Here is a 23,222-nt window from a genome sequence, read left to right as displayed (position 1 = left end):
AATAATAATTTTTGCTGTTAGCTGCATTAGAGTCAGGCCCAACTCATGGTTACCCCTTGGGCAATGGCGCTAAAGGCTGCCCAGTTCCGCACCATCTCCTGACAGATCGTGGATTAGATCATTGTGATCTGTTTTCATTGGCTGATTTCCAGAAGTAGATCACCAGGGCTTTCTTCCTAGTCTGCCTTATTCTGGCAGGTCCACTGAGGCCCGCTCAGCATCATAGCAACATGCAATCCACCACTAACAAACAAGTGGTGGCTGCACATTAGGTACATTGGCCAGGAGTCTCCCACAGGAAAGGCAAGAATTCTATCCCTGAACCACCAATGACTCATAAGAATAACAGGACCTACTTAATTAATACAGAATGTAGTTACACCAGTGCCCGGCACAGTGTAAATGGTATATAAGGTTTAAGTATTGCAATGAGGATGATGATAATGAAGATGATGATGATAATGGTAATTTTAACATGCTTTGTTTGTTTATTAAAAGGAGGTGCATATCCTTATCCCAATACTTCAATTTCATTTCTACCTTGATACTTTGGTTCATTTTATTTTTGTCTTATGATAGCCTCCTCCCATGTCTTCATCAACTCAAATCTCAGTATTTTGTAATACAACTGAAGTTTCAGTACTTCCTTTAGACTTTCTCTAACTCTGTTGGCTTTAAAGTTTTCTTTCTCTGTATTTCTTTAGCTTTTGTCTGTACCTCCAAAATGAAAACTTGCTCATTATCCTGACCTGTTTTCTGGATGTTTTATCATCTCTAAATAGAAAAAAAAAAAAAAACTATTGCCTTCGGGTCGATTCCGACTCACAGTGACCCAGTAGGACAGAGTACAACTGCCCCATAGGGTTTCCAAGGAGCGGCTGGTGGATTTTTTTTTTAGTAGTTCACATTAGGGTTCACGCTTTGTGTTGCACAGTCCTACGGGTTTTGACAAATCCTTAATGTCATGTGTCCACCATTACGATTTCATACAGAATAATTTCAATGCTCTCAGATTACCCCGTGCTCCATATATTCATTCTTCTCCCTGCTCTCTGAACCCCTGGCAACTATTGATCATTTCACAGTCCCTATAACTTTACCTTTTTCAGGATGTCATATGGTTGGAATCATACAGTAAGCAGCTTTTTCAGAATGACTTCTTTCATGATTTTCAGAAGTAGACTGCCAGGCCTTTCTTCTTAGTCTAGAAGATCCACTGAAACCCGTTCAGCATCCCAGCAGCACACAATCCTTCACTGACAGAAGAGTGGTAGCTGCAGTTGAGGTGCAATAGCCAGGAGTTGAACCTGGATCTCCCACATGAAAAATGCTAATTCTACCACTGAGCCGTCACTGCCCTCAGTGTTCCTTTTAATGTCTATGGGATCAGTTGTATGGCCTCTCTTTCATATCTAATATTAGTTATTTGTGTCTTCTCTCTTTTATTTTCTGGTTAGGCAGGCTAGAGGTTTATCAAACTTTTTGATGTTTTCAGAGAACCAGCTTTTGTTTTCATTGATTTTTCTCTATTATTTTTATTTCAATTTTATTGATTCCTACACTAATTTTTATTATTTTTTTCTGGTTACTTTGGATTTAATTTGTTCTTCTTTTTCAAGTTTCCTAGGGTGACTGTTTCAGTTATTGGTTTTAAGAACTCTTTTCTAATATATGCATTCAATGCTATAAATTTTCCTCTAAGAACTGCATTCCCTGCATTATCTACCTCTAGAAATAATCTCTGCCCTCTGCCAGACTATTTGGAAGTTTATCTCAGGGATCATATCATTTTAGTATATCTCCCTAAAATAAAAAGATTCTTTAAAAAATACTAAAATATTCCATTAGTACAGCTGAAACGTTAATAACTTTAAAATGCTAATGGATATCCAGTCACTGTTCCCATTTACTAACTGCATTATAATTTATTTAATATTTTTGCTTTTTTTTTTTTTTTGTCTGTTTTGGCTGATCCCCAAATAAGGTCAATACATTGTAATTGGTTGACATGCATTTTAAATCTTTTTAAATTTTTGGTTTCCCTCTCCATCTCACTTTCTAACTCCAACTCTTGCTCTTTCCATTCATCTCTTTCTTTTTCTCTTGAGCTGAAATAACGTGATTGCTTTTGCTGTAGACTTTCCCACAGTCTGAATTTAGCATCGAAGCACTTACTGATGAAGATCAAAGACCCAGCCTTCAGTATGGATTACACCTCAATATATAGAAAAGAAAAATCTTCACGACTGGACCAAGAAGCAACATCATAATAAATGGAGAAAAGATTGAAGTTGTCACGGAGTTCATTTTACTTGGATCCACAATCAACAGCCATGGAAGCAGCAGTCAAGAAATCAAGAGACACATTGCATTGGGCCAATCTACTGCAAAAGACCTCTTTAAAGTGTTGAAAAGAGAAGAAGTCACCTTGAAGACTAAGGTGTGCCTGACCCAAGCCATAGTGTTTTCAATTGCCTCATATGCATGCAAAAGCTAGACAATGAGGAAGGAAGATCGAAGAAGAATTGACGCTTTTGAACTGTGTTGGTAAAGAATATTGAATATACCATGGACTGCCAAAAGAAGGTAGAAATCTGTCTTGGAAGAAGTACAACCGGAATGCTCTAGAAGCAAAGATGACCAGACTAAGTCTCACATACTTTGGACATGTTATCAGAAGGGATCAGTCTCTGGAGAAGGACATCATTATTGGTAAAGTAGAGGGTCAGGGAAAAAGATGAAGACCCTCAACAAGATGGATTGACACAGTGGCTGCAACAATGGGCTTAAGTATGACAAGGATTGTGAGGATGGTGTAGGACCAGGCAGTATTTCCTTCTGTTGTACATAGGGTCATTATGAGTCGGAACTGACTGGATGGCACCTAACTAACAACAGCAGCAACACAATAGTGTTGCTATGAGTCAGAACCAACTCAACGGCAATGGGTTTGTTTTATTTGCCTTGTAATAATATTTAAGATGTTTCTCTTTATTTTCTATTTCCTGTAAATTATTAGATTATATCTAGAAGCTTAACTATATACTTTAAAAATCATATTTACGTTCTTTTGGGGGAGGGCAAGACTGCACGATAGGGGCATTAAATGTACGGAAACTACTCCTCAACTACTGTTAGATATACTGAGGTACAGAGTACATAGAATCAAATGCTTGATTCTTTCTCTTTATTTAATGGGTTTTAAAAAATAATGAGGTGCATTATTAGCATTCAAAAAAAGTGATCAATGAGACACTTTTGTTGTTGTTCTTCTTCACTATCATTTTGAATTAACGATCTTGACAACATTTGATATACTTAAAAGCCTTACAATTATTAACTTTATTGATACCTAAATGAGCTCAGCATCTATGGCCAGTGGAAGCTTATTCAAGTTTGCTTCTAAGTCCTTTTCTGACATCACTCTAGTAGTTTTTGAGTCTCTATGCTTTCTGGAATGACAAGGTATTTCAAGCTCATCTTGGACTTTTCATGCCCAGAGCATAAGTCTTTCACAGCCTATGCAATACACCTATGCAATCTTCTCTTTATTTTGCTACCATAATCCAAAAACCTGCTGTGTATGCCTCCATCTTTGCCAATGACTTCAGAACTTTTGCCATGCTCTTCTTTTTCACCTTTTCCCATGCCATTATCCTGGGGACTGTAACATGTCATATTTATGACCCTTGTAAATTTTTACCTAGTGCTTTTCTATCTTAATTCCAATTACATTTATCATTTGCTCCTGATACAGCATAGCTGCAACTTAGATTTTGGTACCATTTAGAACCTATTTGTATTTAAGATATTTAATCACTTTTACATTATTTTTCCAGTACATTTTTTAACCAGCCATCCGGCCTTTCTTATGTTATTTCCCACAGAGAATGTCCCATGTCTTTTTTATTTTTCTAAAACCTCTAATGTGATCTCTATCACTTTTAGCAGATGGTTTTTCTTACAACTTTTCTGAGGCACTCAAGATCTTTGTATATGAGTTCCCTTGACATTCCTCTGTTACAGTATTTCTTTGTCCACCATATGTTCTTTCTTCTTACCTGTCTCCGAGGAATGATTGGCCTTTTACATTTAGAAGATTGACACTGTGCTGTCATTCCTCTTCCCTTCCACCTTCTCCAGGACCTGCTATTTTAATTAACCTCTATTTTCCTTGCACTGCTAATCTCTCTGATACTAATTCTTAGAAATGTTCCCTTTGGTTCCACATCACAATAGCTTTGTTATCCTCCCACTTCACTGATAATTTCTCCTTTAATGCACAGTTCTTTTACTTTCTGACTATAATCATTAACTAAGACATTTCTTTTACCAGTTTCTCTTCTTTCAATATCCTCTATGTTTTCACAATTTCATTTAGGAGAAAAGTTATTTTTAGGGGTTAACAGAGGAGTTTCTGAGGCCAGTCTGCTTGGGCTTGAATGCTGGCCCCATTTTTTACTATTTGTGAAACCTTGGGTTAGTTATTTATTCTCTGCCTGAGTTTATCAACTGTCAAATGGAGGTAACAATTATTTCAATGTCAAACAGTTGATTCAGATGAATGAATGAATACATGTAACATGTTTAAAACACTGTTGGAACATTGTAAATGATTAGCTATGATTGTTATATAGTACTATGGCTTCAAGTCACTATGAGTCAGAATCGATTGGATGACAACAGGTTTGTTTTTTTTGGTTTTATGTGAAAGCCCTCATAGCGACCTTATAGGACAGAGTAGAACTGCCCCATATGGTTCCCAAGGTTCCAATCGACTCTACGGCAACTTTTTTTTTTTTTTTTAATGTCACAGCCCTGGTGGGGAAGTGGTTAAGCGCTATAATAAACCCCCAGTGCCATATAGCTGCTAACAAAAAGGTTGGCAGTTTGAATCCACCAGCCACTCCTTGGAAAGCCTATAGGACAGCTCTACTTTGTCCTATAGGGTCACTATGGGTCAGAATCGACTTGACCGCAATGTATTGTGTTTTTTTTTTTTTTTTTTTTTAATGTGACAGCCACTGTATTAGGTACTGGAGAAAAAGCAAAAAACAAAAAAATAATAGTTTCTGCCACAAAGTTGTTGAAGTAACTAGTGGAGACAGCTACATAAATAATCATATTAAAATAGAGTAAAAAACCAAAAAAAACCTTGCCCTTGAGCCTATTTTGACTGATAGCGACCCTATAGGACAGAGTAGAGCTGCCCCATAGGGTTTCCAAGGAGCGGCTGCTGGATTCAAACTGCTGACCTTCTTGGATAGCAGTGGTAGTTCTTAACCACTAAGCTACCAGGGTTTCCAAAATAGAGTGTGGTGAAATAAATATTAAAAATGATACATAACAGGCAGAAGTAGCACAGAGGAAAAGCAAACTCTATCCAGAGAGGGTAGAGAAGGTTTTTCAGAGCATCCGATGACAGGACTGAAGTTTGAAGTAAGAAAAAGAATGTTTAGTTACATTAGGAGATGGAAAGAATTCCAGAATAAGTGTAGAACATGTAGATGAGCACAGCATGTTTAAGCTGCTGGAAAGAAATTGGTTTTACTGGAGTTGGAAGAACAATGGAGACGGAGGAGATACACCTAGAGAGAAAGGCAGGGCCAGGCCATATTTTGTTTTTATCATGATAAGAATCTGGGTCTTGAATCTGTGTGAAGATGACTCACAAACTGTTAATTTTTGTTTGTTTTTTTCACACTTTATTTTCACTCTTCCAGCTCCCTGTTTCAGGCCTTTATTGCTTCATACCTGACTTTTATATTAGACTGATAATCAGTCTCATTTCTTTCAACTCACTTTTCCCCATCAATCCAGCTTTCACTGTCATTCTTTCATATTCTCAAACCCTCGGCATCTCCCCTATAACTAACAAGGAAATCCAAACTCCATGATCTAAACTATAACCCCTATAGCCAAACTATTCAAACTTATGTCTCTTGAGTTTCTTCTTCATAGTGTCTATTCAAGCCAAATAATTTCCTTAAAATGCTCTGTATTTTTGTAGTTATACAACATTTCACCTGCTCTTCCCCTCAACCTAGGATGATATTGTCTCAACTTCCCCTGGCAAAATCTTTTCTATCATTCAGCTGATGCCTCTCTAAGTGTTAATTTCATCTAATGGATGTGGTGTCTCCCTTAGATTCACCTGTATTCATTGGGCCCATTATCTGTGCAGCGCACTGTATCAGATACTTTCATGTACTACCTATTTAAATATTCACAGCAATCATTTAGAGAGCCATTTTTATCCATCTTTTACGTCATTTAAAACTGAAGACAAGAGAACTTAAAAAACAAAACAGAACAGCAACAACAAAAAAAACCAAGTTAACACAGCTATTAAGTAGCAGAATCCAGTTCAAACCCAAGTCTTGTGTTACATCTTGCTGTCTCCTTAACTTTGAACTCACCTCTGGATTTTGTTTTAGGATTTTTTATCATGTATTAGTATTTTTTTTGTTCTTGTTTTTTCCCATTTTTGTTAAGTAACACAATACTAAGCACAGTCTTGCACGTATTTCTAGTCAAAATGAATTTTTGGGATGCAATAATAAATTAATTAATGAAAGAAAGCTTGTTTCCCAATTTCATATGACCTTGCTCACAAAGCAGTAAATTTTAGAGTCCCACCACATTCCTCCCTGGGAAATTGTGAAAGTAAACGAAACGATGCTTGCGAAGTGCTTAAAGCTTTTCTCATTTGAATGGTACTATACACATTCAAGGATTTTTTTTTTTCTTAATCATTGTAGATATTAAACCTTGTGGGAAATTAGTTAAAGCTATTTTGAGAAGTCTTTACTGAGGAAATTAGTTTCATGATCTGGCGACACATGGTATAGGTTATGAGCCAATATTTAAACAGGCGAGCCCATTTACTGGACACAAGTGTACCATTGATCTAAAGACTACATTTAGTAAGTACAATATCCATAGAGTTAGTGGCTATTATTTTCTAGAGTTCATAAAATTTCATTTGGCTAATATTCAAGTTTAAGTGTGTGAGTGTATGTGCTTAAATACACCGGACCAGTAAGTCAGCAAGCCTTCACCAGTACTTTCTAATTTTGCCCCACACTTTCTAATTAAATCTCCTTTAAGCTTAATCAATTGATTTAACAAATTAAGCCAAACATTAAGAGGCAGAGTCAATAATAGGTTAAAAAATTTCTGATGCTGTTAGAGCATTAGTTTGTCTCTCAGGGGCAGTTAAATCAGCTACTGACAACCTTTAAAACAGTTAGGATGTATGCCTTCACATTCAAATGCTATGGGAGAAGCCACTATCATTAGCATATGTATGACACACCTCTTTTTTTTCTTTCCATTTTAAACATGCTCCTTTATTTCATGCTTCAAAGACTTATATACAGTATGATGATTTTTCACAGTTGTCAGGAATTTATTATTAGTCCTTTTACTTTTTAACACTCAGGATGTGTTTGAAGATCATTGAATTGTATATAAAATTTAATTGTTTTTATACCAGTTGGAGGATAGATAAAACTTACAGCACCATATATAACCTATGGGCTCTGACCTACCTTTCTTACCCTGTGGGGCACAAAATATTTTGTAATATGTCCACCAAACCTAGTATGTGATTAGAAATCATATTATTAAAAGTGCTACGAGTTGGTACATTCTGGTGAACTCTGACTCATAAGTGGACTGATTGATCACAAAGGTCAAAAGTGTAACTGGATGGGAAATACTGAATTATGACTCTGAATGGCTGAGAATAAAAATAGAAGAGAATAGACTTAATGGAAAAATAGAATGGAATGTGAGGGTATAGTCCAAGTGGAATTTAAAACTTTGGAGTGAGGTCATTTGACCTTGTTCAAGTCACTTAAATCCTCCGAACCTCAGTCTGCTCATCTGTAGCAATAACAATTATTGCATCACAAAGATTTGAGGTATAATCAGAATATTGTGAAATGCCTTGGCATTGGGTTTAAATCCGACTCATAGTCAACGGCAGTGGATAGTGGGTTTAAATACTGAAGTAAGTATATATAGATTTTAACTTATGAAATGATGTACAAGCATTTTAAAACTTTTAATATCAATATGGTCTGTCATGGTGAAGTAAACTTTGTTTGAAGGGCTCCTTTTCTACTTATTTCTTAAACATTTCTTTTAGTAATATAAACCAGTTGCCATCAAGTTGTTTTTGACTCATGTTAACCCTATGTGTATCAGAGTAGAACTGTGTTCTGTAGAGCTTTCAATGGCTGTGATCTTTTGGTAGTAAATCAGCAGGACTTTTTTCTGAGATGCCTCTGAGTGGCCTCATACCTCCAACCTTTCAATTAGCAGTCAAGGACATTAACCATTTTTACCACCTAGGGACTCGTTCAGTAATATAATTACTTCTGTAAGTACTAGCCTATTTGTAAAGTATGTCCTCCTCTATAAAATCAACATATTGATAACAACTCAAAAGCTGGTTGTGAAGGTTAAACGGGTTTGAGCTTTCTTTTTGGAGTGATGAAAATGTCCTAAAATTGATTGTGGTGATGGATGTGCAACTGTGTGAGTATAATAAAGGCATTAAATTATGCACTTTAAATTGGTGAAATGTATGATATGTGAATTGTATCTCAATAAATTTGTTTAATAAAAAAAGAATGCATGCCATGAAGCTAGACTGCTATGATTTAAAACTTGGCTTTGCTACTTACCATCTTTGCAGCTTTCAACAAGCAACTTAACCTCTCTAAATCCCAGTTTTTCTCTTTTGTAAAATGTATATAATAATAATAATAATATCTGCCTCATGGGATTAATATAACAGTCATTTGATATAATGTTTGTAAAATGTTTAACACAGTGCCTGGCATAAAGAATAAATACAGTAAATAATTAACAAAGGAATCTCTCTAGGCCTCAGTCTCTTATCTATAAAATGAAGGTGTTGAATTAGATAGATTCTAAGATTCTTTCCAATGCCAACAATTACATGATTCACAGCATAAATGGCATATGTTTATTTAGTAAGGAGTGCCATTGATCAATGTTTCTCAAAGCACTTTGGGTATTAATATGTGTTATTGAAATGTAAATCTTTTGGTCTAGTAAGTTGTGAAATTCTGCCAATAAAAAAAATGTAATTATTGCAGGATTTCTCAAGGCTACAGTGCATGTAGCATTTCCCAAATTCTCTTGGACCATGGAACTAAGTATTCTCCAGATCATATATTTCTATGTAACAGATCAAAATGGAACTAGTATTCCACAGAATACAATTTGGGAAATATTAATTATAGAACAACCTGACATGCGGTTTTTAACAAAGGAGTGGAAAATCCATACCTCATATGGTATTTAAAAAGATGGTGATACAAGGTCACTGTTCTTAAGTACAGTCGAGTCAGTTCCAACTCATAGCAACGCCAGGCACAACAGAACAAAACACTGCCCCGTCCTGTGCCATCCTCACAGTTGTTGCTATCCTTGAGCCCATTGATGCAACCACAGTGCCAGTCCATCTCATTGACAGTCTTCCTCTTTTTCACTGAACCTCACTTTACCCAGCATGATGTCCTTCTCCAGGGACTGATCCCTTCTGGTAACATGTCCAAAGTATGTGAGATGTACTCTCACCATCCTTGCTTCTAAGGAGAATTCTGGCAGTAATTCTTCCAAGACCTATCTCTTCAGTCTTTGGCAGTCCATTCAATATTCTTAGACATCACAATTCAAAGGCATCAATTCTTCTTCCACCTTCTTTATTCATTGTCTAGCTTGAACACTAATGGCAGAAGACAGGATGAGTTGTGGAATGACATCAAGGATATCAGATATGAAGAAAGAAAGAGGTCATTTAAAAGACAGGAGAGAAAGAATAGACCTAAATGGATGTCAGAAGAGACTCTGCAACTTTCTCTTGAAGGCCGAGTAGCTAAATCAAAAGGAAAGAAATGATGAAGTAAAGGAGCTGAACAGAAGATCTCAAAGGGCAGCTTGAGAAGACAAAGTAAAGTATTATGATGACACGTGCAAAGACCTGAATCTAGAAAACCAAAAGGGAAGAACAGGCTCAGCATTTCTCAAGTTGAAAGAAATGAAGAAAAAATTCAAGCCTCAAGTTGCAATAGTGAAGGATTCTATGGGGAAAATATTAAACGATGCAGGAAACATCAAAAGAAGATGGAATATACAGAGTCACTATACCAAAAAGAGTCAGTCGACCTTCAACCATTTCAGGAGGTAACGTATGATCAGAAACCAATAGTACTGAAGGAAGAAGTCCAAGCTGCACTGAAGACATTGGCGAAAAACAAGGCTTCAGGAATTGACAGGATACCAATTGAGATATTTCAACAAAAGAGTGCAGTGCTGGAAGTGCTCACTTTTCTATGTCAAGAAATTTGGAAGACTGCTAACTGACCAACCAACTGGAAGAGATCCATGTTCATGCCTATTCCCAAGAAAGGTGATGCAACTGAATGCAGAAATTATCAAACAATATCATTAATATCACATGCAAGCAAAATTTTGCTGAAGATCATTCAAAAGTGGCTGCAGCAGTATATCCACAGGGAACTGCCAGAAGTTCAAGTCAGACTCAGAAGAGGATGCAGAACCAGGGATATCATTGCTGATGTCAGATGGATCCTGGCTGGAAGCAGAGAATACCAGAAGGATGTTTGCCTTTGTTTTATTGACTATGCTAAGGCATTTGACTGTTGATCATACCAAATTATGGATAACATTGGGGAGAATGAGAATTCAGGAATACTTAATACAAGGCTACAGGAATACAACCCAAACAGGAAAACAAAGGTCTTGCCCTGGCAAGTCTAAAATAGCAGAGAGCAGACACTTAGGGAGGTGATGATCAGAAGCCTATTCCCTGCTCTGCTTCAGTCACCATTGTAGACAATGATATCCGGTAGCTATTAACAGTAGTAAATGTAATTACTATTATTTTACTATTTCTAAAGGTTTATGCTCATACAATATTTAAAATATAGATTATGAAAGGAGCATTTCTATATTTACATGAAAAATTTGACTGACCAAAAAACAAAATAAAAACATGGAGCGTACATTAAATTGCTAGATTAGTTTACCATTCTCAGAGATCATAAATGGGATTTCTGAACAGTAATCTGAAGTCATTAGAAAGCCCATGTAATACGGAGGAGTTTGAAATTAGTCATCATTTTGTCACTTTGAGCAGTGGGTTGTTCAACACTCTGTGATGTTGTCACAATAGCATTTCCCATAATGCAATCGTGGTGTTTCCAGATGCCTAATTAGGAGGTGGAAATTGGGTCAATGGAGAGATCAGGCAGCCAGCTGCAAAAGAAATATAAACATGTTTTCAGATTATCCTCCAGAGGACTTTAGAGTTCCAAGAATCCTTGATGTGGGAGGTCTTTTAAAGAAAGCATTCTCATGGAGGAGAGATTTAATACCTTTCTCCCCATGTGCTAGAGTATCACATTCTGGGGCTGGAACAATAACACAAATCAGAAGTGATGAATCATGGTCACAGCAACAAATACTTTCAGGCTTTAGACATAACACCATGTAGAGGTATTCAAATTCTGGATTTTTGTTTGTTTGTTTTTAACACTGGGGAGGGAAGGGGCAATATCACCTGAATTTAGTTCCTTCTCTGGCAGTAGCAGCTTCTGTCGACTAAATAAACTCATGGCTTGATCATTAAATGTGACTTAGTCTAATGTTTTCTTAGTTGAATACAAAGAACTTTGAGAAATGTAAACAACAGAGTGAGAATTAGAATGAGTTTTGGAGCTTGCTAAACACTAGAGCCATTCCTATGCAAAATTATGAAATAGGACAACATTCCTTTATCCCTTTATCTTCCTTTCTTTTTCTTCTCTAACTTTCTTTACTCATTCAATCTGACTTCTCTGGTCCCCTACAACAGCCTGTTCTCGTAGGCAGCCTCCACATCCACTCCCTTTTTTCTCTCTTCCATCTTCTCCTGACTTTTAAAATCTCGTGGGGATGTCTAGTTTGTTTGTATGACATATAACAGTGGATTACTAACATGAACCAACAATGTTTCAGGCAAGAAGAGTGGATAATGTATAAAAGCTCAGGGCCATTAGAGCAGATACATTTAATTAAGGGAGAGCTTTTTGAGTGTTTTACAAGGGTCATATAGTTAGCCTGTCAAGAAAGCTAGAATGCCATAGGGAGGAAAATTTGAAAAGGCATTCTTGTTACATTGCATATTATGTTCTATATTATTTTCAAATTCACCTGCTAATCTTTCCCAAAGAGAGTATGACCTGGGAGAAAAATAAAGAAAGTCTTGTTTAAACAATGCATTTGAGGGTTGGAAAAGGAACATTTAGTTTTCAAATTTTTTTGTGGGGGGAGGCAGTAGCCTACCTTCCCTACCCATAATTAAAGATACTCCACACAGTGGATTTACTTGTCATATAATTTTTTTTTTTTTTTTATGGTACTGGGAAAGGTCAAAGCTCCGTAATGAGAAAAGTGTAATTCAAAAGTTATATAAGAGAACAGCAAAGAAAAGTAACTGATGACAAGATCCATACCCACGATGTGTGAAATGCAAATAACAATTTGTGACCAAGTGATCAATGTCATAAAATCTGTTGATAGAGACAAGCAGAATTTTAACCAAATCCTTCCTTGTAAGTTCCCACACTGTTTCTCGCATCATGCTCCCGGAGGAGAAAAAGAATGTTATCTCTATACTATCTTTAGTAAATTATATAGTAGCAGATTGATTAAGAAATTTAAATCAATTTTAACTTAAATGGATTAATTCTCAAGAAAACATTTTCTTTCCACCTTGTGTCCTTTTATTCAACAAAAATATCTAAAAAGAAAACATACTTTTTTGACAGAATGGTCTGGATCAGTTGACAGAATATTTGTTAACAGAATTAAATTTTAGAAATTTAGCCAAGTTAATTTTACTTTGTATACAAGTTGTGCCTAATAGCAAAATTTCCAAAGAAAGGGGAAACTGGATAGAAAAAGGTCAATTACAAAGCACTAAAATGAAGTCTCTAGAACAACTTAATATGTAGCTATAGGGTATCAACTAAATGTCTAAAAAGTACCGTAAGTACATACACACACATGTGTGTGTATATATAAAAAAAATAGAGACACTTATATACATATATACATATGCATAACACACAAACACACAACACATGTATGTAGAAAGAGAGTTGTTTTTACAAAAATTAATTGGACCTTTTGAAAAATACTTGAGAGGCCTGTATCATAGACTTAGATGTGCAGTCGGCAGTCACCACATTTTATTTTAAAACGCTTTTATGTGTAAGGCAAATATGTAGGAGACAAATAATTGCCAGATGAGAGTTTGTTGTGTGTTCATTTCCACAGACATCTTTCTGATAACATACAAAGAAACATTTTTCAGAAGAACTGAAAAACTTCAAGTCTGCTCTGTCATTTTTTTCTTACCCGGGGCCTGCAAGAGAGCGATGGCCAGTTGTTATAATCGTTCTCATTTCTCTCCTTCTCAATCTCTCTCTCCAGCTCTAATAACTTCATTTCGTATGTGGAATAAAGAAACATAGTCTAAAACAATCGACAAGGATAGCGAGATGATGTAGCTATCATATGGAGCTTTAAATCTGTCAAAATGATTGCTTTCATAGATCTTGAATCTAGCTGGTTTTCCAGGTGACACAGACAAGCATGGAAACCACCATAAGTAACTTGTTAAAAATAAGGTTTCCGGCAAGAATGTAGGTCACAGGTCACCTGACGCTAAGCCCAGCTTCTAATCATAATGGTCTTTAAAACCTAAAGCAAAGAAATGGCCTTAACAAACTAGAAAGTCCATCCAAGCACACATTATTTTGTAGTCTAAAATAATTTTGCAAAAGGTATGATTTTGTGTAAATTACTTTAATCTCTTGGGGTATTTTAAGAAAGAAGGACCTGATCTTTGACCTCCTTTTACAGTGGCCTGGGAAGGATCTCGTATGGCTCAGTACAGATATACTTTCTTCCCCAATGAGAAAGATTACTTTGTATATTACACCATTTTAAAACCATTTAGGAAGAACCAGGACATTAATCAGACCAGAAGATTTTAAATATTTATGAACTAGCTTGGATAGAGCAGTATAACTTTTGTATTAAGCATTCCTGTGCCCTTCTGAGTACATAATGTCCCTTTCATGATGCCACTACACCATCTCTGTTTTTATTATATACTCATTTGCACATTCCTTAGTCTAGATTTCAAGGCCCTTGATATACTTATCTTTTCATCTTAGCTCTGTGACCAGTGAACACCCTTTGCTCTCTTCAGACAAAATATAGTTGTTATTAACCCCAAGCCTTTAATCTTGCTTTTCCCAGAAATACATTTCCCTTCCTTTGTCCAGTAAAGCCCAAGTCTCAGCTTTGTTTGTGATGCCTTTCCTAACTCTTCATGTCTCCAAATGTAACTGCTACTTGTATATGTACTTCACATTCTAGCACTGAGTGATGTACTGCCTTCTCAGACACATAATTTAAAACAATCATTCTTGGTTTTTTATCTATCTTATTTAACCTTGAGGCAAGATTTCTTGTATTATACTTGTTGGCCTTTCATCCAGCATATACTACAGTATTCAGTTTATAAATCTTAAAGATCCTTAAATATATCTGAAGTGAGCATTTATCAAATATCATTGATGGTTTGAGGGGTATGAAATTAACCTAGTTCAGGAATCAAAAATATCCCACAAGCAATTTCTTCACTGTAGTATCTCTTCTAATTCTCTTCTATGCAGAGCAATGCTGCTTACCTAATGAGGCTGGGAACTATTTTCAACAATGCATGCAACCAGAATGTGGCCACCTAATAAAAAAAATAATAATAATAAAGGACACAGCAAAACCATCAGTCAGCAATTTGGGCCACCTACTTTAACTTTCTGCCCTCCTTAACAGCCCTGACAGTGCCTGAGTTAGCTCATCAGGTGCAGAGACTAGAAATGGCTGTCAGAACTCTCACAGGGATCTGCTGCCCACATCCACAGTTCTGTCATTTCCACTGTCTCTGATATTTTTCTCTAGTGGGAAGTGTCAGAGTCGCATTTGCCTAGCAATTGACTTGATTGTTCTGTTACTGAGATAAGAATACCTATGGTAGAACATACTTTTCTGACTGCTTTTTTTTTCTCCCCCGGATGAAGTTAAGAGGGTACTTAAGTCAACTTTATCTATTTTTGATTTGCTTTAAGATTTCAAGATAAGGAGAATAAAAGATGCACAAAAAGGAGAAAGATTGAGAATGGACACACTAGCTTGTAGCTGAAGTAGCAGAATGTGAAAGTGTGTCAAAATTAAGGGTATATGAGTTTGGAAAGTTATTTATTGTAAAGATTAGTATCTCGAGAGGGCAATAAGAAGATATCTAAGAGGGCAATAAGAGGAGAGAAACCAACAGATATCGAAATTGAATATTTCAATGTAAACATAAATAATTAGTACATGGATTGAACAATGGAATTTAGTAGGTAAATCAAGGGGAGTGGAGATTTATTTGATAAATTTAACTGCATCTCAAAGATGCTACAAAACAAATTAGGTGGATGAAATATGGGTTACTGCCAAGCGATAAAAGCAAGGAGGAAATATGTCCATGGAAAGCAAATGGCTTGTTTGGAATGTGGCTTTGGCGCTGGTGTTATATCTGCTCTTATGTGAAGTGCTGCTGGTAATTTAATGCCTAAAGTAGTTGAGCCATGAGAAACTTTTGCCTCATTTTATTACAGACTCTAAGCAGCTCAGTATAGGACAAATTCAAAGGGAAGAGTTGTCCCTTAGTTAGCCCTCTCATCAATTGGAGAAAAGGTATTTTGAGTTAATTGATGCCATTTCATAAATTTCTATGATTTGGGGTTATGGGGCAGTTGGATTGAGGTATTACCAATGGTTATACGTCATAAATGTAATTCTTAAAAAATAAAATAAAAAGGAAATTAAGCATCGCCATTTTATAGTGAAAAATAATTGTAGGATACGAAATAGATATCAAAAGTGTTAAAATGTTGGAAAAACTGGAAACACAAGAAGAGCTATCATAGGCTGAATGAAGCTTGGGGCAAAATCAAATGTGATTTTTCCTATATGAGACAAATATTTGAATATAAATCATGCAGAATGCTAAAATATTATTAACCAAAGATATAAAAGACATTGAACATTAATAATAATGAAATAGAATTTGTTTCAGGCATTTTCATTCTGCTGCTTCTTGAGTATATATGTCTTCTTGATGTAAATTTATATAAGTAGGGCTACCAAAAAATAAACATCCCCATTTATTTATGCCATAACGAGATTTCTTAGGCCACGAAAATGCAGATTAAAACCATAAGCTTCATGCAGATGGCCAAGATATTTGGAATAATATAATTATTTTTAATTCATTTGTCATTTGCTTAAAATAAATATTATTTTACATTTTTGGTGTGTTTTTTATTAACCCAAGCAATGAGCATTTTCAGCTTTTTCATAGAAATTGACTAACATTAATCACAGTTTATTAACAATGCCAGTTGTTTCCATGAAATTAAATACATAATACAGAGATGAATGAGTGCTCTTTGTCAACAACACTTGTAAATTATTTTTTTCAGTTGAAGTTTCACACCACTTGTTCTGGAAATAGATGGCTAGATTGTATCTTCATCAAGAAGGGTGTCAGGGTATTTGCATATCAGTCTAGTAGGAATTATTAAGAGCAACTTGCAATAATGGTAATAGTTCAGGAGGGAAATGCTGAAATTCTGATGTGATTACAGTATGCATGTATTCACCCAAGACAGCTCTCACTCTCCAAATATTTGCAGAGGAAAACAAGTCTATCTTTATAGGCTAAAATTATATAAACCCAGAATAAGCCTATTTTTTAGTCCAATGTGGTTCAGAGAGAGAAAGAAGCAGCGCTGTGTTTTTTGGAATCACAGTAGGCCCTAATTGTCCCAGCTGATGTCCTGGGGTGAGCATGTTTCAACCCATCCTACAGCATTTAGACAGGGACCTTTCAGCAGCATGTGGCATGGTTTGAATATCATAGTAACACATTGGAGAGGACTGCTCTTAGCACTTCTGCATTAATCAAAAGAGTTCTGAATTGTTCAGCTTCACTCAGAAAACAGTATTCAGTGATCTTCTTTCCTTCAAGCATGAACAAAGGCTTTTTTCATCTCGGTTAAGGAAAGTAGAATCTGTGTATGATAGCCTGGAAAATAAATGGTTTTAAGGAATTTCACAGACTCATAAATCTGGAGGTGACCTTGAGAGGTCAACTGAACTACCCGTATAGACCACACCTAAACCAATCCTGGAGAGATGAGACTGTGCCCAGAAAAATGAGTTCTTGAAATTCTTTGGCAGTAGAAACTAAATGAATTGAGAGATCTTTCTCTCCGAGAATAATCTCTCTGTTTGAGCTTGTACCTCCAATTCTTTCTTGTGAAATCAGTGGAGATTCCACATGTAGTGAGATTTTATCAAACACAAAGTGGATAAAATAATTTTTCTTAAAGCTACATTTGTTGTAAGGAATTTACTTCAAATATTAGAGGCCTTTATGTTTATGTTACAATATTTGGGGGAAAACATTAAGAATGTAGTGTTGCTTTTATCTCTTTCCTCAATTTTATTTTTTGTTACTTGATGTTACTTTAGAACTTTTGTTTACATAGACGATAGTGAATTTTGTTGTCTATTTTCTTGCCTCCTTATTAAGGTGTTTCCTAATTATATTATTGTCATTATGTTCACAGATGAATTTTGCTTCAGATATATTAAAGTAAATACGATGTCATTATATTCTCTTAAAAATATAAATCAGATTTTCCACCTATTAGTAGAAGCAGTGATTGTGAGTCAATGGTTCCAATTCAATATAGCAAACCTAACATAATGCACTTTGATTTATTTAGTTTTACAACTTCTGAAGGGAGAATTCTTTTGGGTGTCTGCATGTTTTAAGGAATCAGAGGTATATTTAAATTAATTGGCAAGAATTGCAACATTTGCAGATTGTTTTATATTCTTAACAATGAATCTTCTTTTTTAATGCCCTTTATTTCATTTTATTGTAAAATAGTAAATCATAGGAAATTAGTTGCCTTACTTGTAAATTATATGAGAAATTCTTGTTTAATGTCATACAATAGTTTTATATGCAAGGCCCAGTTCAGAAGCCACTGATTAGTGACTTTCTTGACCTATCAATTCAAAAGAAATGGATGCTGACAAAAAAGTCACACATACATATTTTGTAGTTTTTTAAAGCTTTTTAATATGAGAAGAAATAACCTGAGAAATAGTAATTACATATGTGTTAGATTATTTATACTATTTCATAGTAGAACACACCCATGGTGCAAGTTGAATTTAAATTTTATGTGTGTGTGTATGCATGTATATTTGTGTGAATATTTTTATTAATTAAAATAGGAAGTATTTACTAGGCAAGTACAAAAAGAGTCACATGACACAGTGTAAATACTATTTTCATTGAGCATCACTTAATAAAATAAAACTAAATTAAATTAAAATGGAGATTTCTTAGGCTGGGTTCTCTAGAGAAGCAAAACCAGTGAAACATCTATCATCTATCTATCTATCTATCTATCTGTCTGTCTGTCTGTCTATCCATCTATCTATCTATCTATACATATGTATTTATGTAGAGAGAGATTTATATCAAGGAAATAGCTCACGCGGTTATAAAGGCTGGAAAGTCCTAAGTCTGTAGACCAGGCTGGAGGCTTCTCCTGACTCACATAGCTGCAGAAGCTGGTGAACCCAAGACCAGCAGGTCAGAAAACAAGCCTCTGGCTCACAGGCTGACAAATTTCAAGATCAGCAGGTAAGCTGGCAGGCCTCTAGCTCACAGACTGCAGAGGTTGACAAATCCCAAGCTCTGCAGGCAAGCTGCTAGCTGAAGTCCCAAGAACTGGAGGTCAGATGAAGAGGAGCCAGCTGCAGGATCCAGAGTGAGCAAATGCCTGCAAGCTTTTCCAGAAAGTCCACATGCATTAGATGCAGGCCACATGCCCAAGGAAACTCCCTTTCAACTGATTGGCTACTCATAGCAGATCCCATCATGGGGATGATCCCATATCAGATCTCATCATAGAAGTGATCACATCATCATATTACTGCTAACCTACACCATAACTGCCAAACCACTGGGAATCATGGCCCAGCCAAGTTGACACAACAACGTTAATGATCACAGAGATTCATATCTATGATCTTTATTCTACACCTAGTAGCTGGGGTAGATATTGTCTGTATTTAAATATAAGACTTGTTCATTCATTCATTAATCCATTCCTTAAAAACATTCATTTTATGGCTTAAGGTACTATTCTATGTTCTGGAGGTACAAGAGAAAACAAAACAGACAAAAACTATCACACTCATGGAGTTTACATTCTAGTGCTGGGTGGCAGACAATATAAAAATAAGTGAGTAAAACATACAATATGCAAGATGGTCGTAAGCACAATTTCAGATACTGAGCTCGGGAAACAGAAAGTGCCATTGGAACATAAATTCGAATAAGGCGAGGAATGGTGCCATGTGAATATCAGGAGAATGAGAGTACTAGAGAGAGGGAAGAGACAGTACAGAGGCCCTGAGAAAGGAGTGAGACTGGCATGTTCAATGAACAGCAATGAAACAGTATGGCTGAAACATATAAAGACAAAGCAGCTGGAGCAACTGAAGTCAGAGAGTAAATGGGTTGGAGGAAGAGCAGATAATGTAAGATCCTGTCCGTTTTATGAAGCCTGCTTTTATTATGAATATGATAAGAAGCCATTAAAGTGTTCTGAGTATCATGTTATTTATGCTTTAAAAGGATTACATTGGCTCCTGTACTAAGAATAGATTTTAGAGGGGCAAGGATGGAAGCAAGGAGACCATTTAGGAGGCTGCTACAATACTCCTGACAAGGGATTATGGAACAGCATAAGTAACTCTGGAAGTGGTGAGAAGTAGGCTAATTTTGAAACAGAACTAACAGCATTTGCTGACAAACTGGATATGGGAGTTGAGATTAAAAGTTTACAAAAATGACACCAAGGTCTCAGGAAACGGATGGAAGGAGTTGCCATTTACTGAGATAGGTAGGATGACCATACTTTTGGGGTTGCCCAGGACAGTCTACACATGGTGTCTCAGAATAATTAACTAACCCCCCTTTTCACTCTCTAAACTGCCTAGGTTTGGTTGATAAATTATATGTTCACCCTGGAGATGAGAAATACTGCAGGAGAAACAGATTTTTAGGGGAAGAGAGATAGGTGATTGCTTTTTACCATTAAGTTTGAGCTGACTGTTAGGCATTCAAGTGCAGATGTGCAGACACTTTGGGTATATGAGCATGGGATTCATGGAGGAAGTCCAGGCAGGAGATACAAATTTGCAAGTGGTCAGCATATAGGTGGTATCTAAAGCCACAAGAAAGATATCACCAGGATGGTTTCACAAGGTGATTGATGTAACTAGTGTCACAGAATTGTACATGGGAAAAATGTTCAATTGAAAAATGTTGTGTTATCTGTATTTTTACCACAATAAAAAAGAATGTTAAAAAAGAGACCATCAAACAATATGAAGTTGCAAAAATAAATATCAACTAAGCAGATTCATTTATTTCTGCTATTAGCATATTCTTTCAGCAGAAACTGTGGCTCTATATATCTATGTTTATGTCAGTTTAACAGCTGGATCAAACTTTTTGAACCGGTGCAGTTTAAAATAATAATTATTCATGTTGTCTTGAAAGGAGCACTGAATTTGATTTGAGTAGCTAACTTAATCTTTGCTAGCCTCAGCTTCCTCATCAGTAAATGTAGGGCAGTTATACGCAATAATTCAATATGAAATTATGCAATAATACACAATAAGGCAAAAATGCCCTATTATTTCAGTGTGTAGCAATACTTCCCTCAAAAATTCTCATTTGGAGAATGAGAGGGAATGATATATATGAAAATGATTTATAAGCTGTGTGAAGGCTGTCACTAAGGCAGAATGTCAGTCACTCTGTGATTCATTTTGCTTCCCGTGGATGTGCAGAGCTCATGAGTGAGGGTTAGAGGAAAAATACAGACAGAGAAGGAGAATATAGAGGAAAGTCAAGTGACATTTTATTTTTATTTTTCGAACTCTCATGCCCATATCTCTCTTCTCATATTGTTGCCTCACTTTTCCTGTTCACTGACTGTTCATTTTTCTTATGTTCTTCATATATTAGGAAAATATATGTTCCATATGATTGGATTGAAAATTATTCATTGCTTGGATAAAATTTAAATTGGCAGCTCAATGTAAAACGAGATAAGGCTTTGAAACCGTTCCCTTAGCTTTGAGAAAGAATGACAGCAGTGGTGATGCTGACAACCACTGTATGTCATTATTTTGTATATTACCAGTTAGAAACTCTAACAGATTTAGTTTCCTCTTTTTATAGTTTTAAGTCTCTGCATGTGGGTGAAATTCCTGGTAGTTATTTGTTGTCTGATAAGATTGGTAGTTTACTGTGTGTATTTTGTGGACTTCTGTCACTTCAGAAGGAAAATAAACAATTTACTTCAAATTTGTCTGCTTCAAAAAGTAAAGTGGCAACAAAATAAGACAGATTTTTTTTTCTAAATTTTATTTATTTTGCTGTTTTGGTTGAGAATATACACAGCAAAACATACACCAATTCAACAGTTTCCACATTTTAGGTCACAAAGCAAGTCTTGATAAATTTAAAAAGACTGAAACCATACAAAGTATTTTCTCTGACTGCAACTAAGTAAAGCTATAAATCAATAGCAGAAAAAAAAAAGGTCTGGAAAATCCATAAATATATGGAAATTAAACATCGCACTATTAAACTTCCAGTGGGTCAAGGGAGAAATCAAAAGAGAAATCACAAATTTCTTAGAGTCAAATGAAAATGGAAGCAGAACATACCAAAACTTATGGGATGCAATAAAGGCAGTGCTCAGAGGGAAACTTATAGCAATAAATGGCTACAGAAAAAAAAAAGATCCCAAATTAACAGCCTAACTCGACAACTCCAGGACCTAGAAAGAGCAAACTAAGCCTATGCCCACCAGAAGAAAGGAAATAACAAAAATCAGAGCAGAAATAAATAAAATTGAAAACAGAAAAACAATAGAATCAATAAAACCAGAAGTTGGTTCTTTGAAAAGATTAATACAATTGACAAACCTTTAGATAGGCCGATAAAGAAAATAAGAGAAAAGATGCCAACAATCAAAATAAAATATGAAAGAGGGGGCATTTCAACTGACCTGATAGAAATATTATGAACAACTGTATGGCAACAAACTGAATAACCTAGATAAAATGGACAAATTCTTTGAAGCATGCAACTGACTCAAGAAGAAATAGAAAGTTTTTCTTTGTTTGTTTATGTGTTTTTAGAGTAACTAGGTTCATCTTCAGAGAGAGTCTTTGTGCACCTAAGAGAAACTCAATAACTCTTCAGAACAAATCATTCCCCAGAGTTTGACATACATGCCTGTCCTTTGCAGAATTTAGTTTAACTCAATAAGCTAGCTCCCCATAAGGGTTATGGAGTCTGGGGCTATGATGCTAAGAGAATAACAGAACACAGAGCTTATCAAGACATACAATATACCTCATAAAAACTGCAAGTGTTTTTCCCAATATTTTTAGAGAATTATACCTTAGTAAATTATCCCTTAAGACAAATAAGGAAGCAGATAAAAAGGTTTATCATCTAAAAATGCCATTTTAATCTAATAACAGAACTTCACAGTAATTATTAAGTAATACTAAAATATTACAAGTATATATTACTGTACAGATTAATAACTATACAATAACCTGGTATTTATGGGTGAATAATAGCATCAGTGTAGAATATATTGTACACGTGCTATATCTTAAAATTTTGTATTTCTTTATGATTTCATATGTTTTAAAAGTCATTTACTTTTAACAATTTGGCAAAAATTAAATATCAAATTATTTCTTGACTAGAAGAGAATCAGTAAATAATCCTACTTTTTTATTAACACTTTATTAATTACTCAGCCTTTCTAGTTCTGACATTGACATTAACTTGAAAATTCTTATCATAAAAGTGAAGTTAGGTAATCAGTTTCCGTTTTCATCATCAATATGATTTTCTAATGCATTTAAGA

The sequence above is a fragment of the Loxodonta africana genome, chromosome X (assembly GCF_030014295.1).
Source record: "Loxodonta africana isolate mLoxAfr1 chromosome X, mLoxAfr1.hap2, whole genome shotgun sequence".
Taxonomy (NCBI): domain Eukaryota; kingdom Metazoa; phylum Chordata; class Mammalia; order Proboscidea; family Elephantidae; genus Loxodonta; species Loxodonta africana.
Note: the sequence above shows the minus strand (reverse complement) of the source record.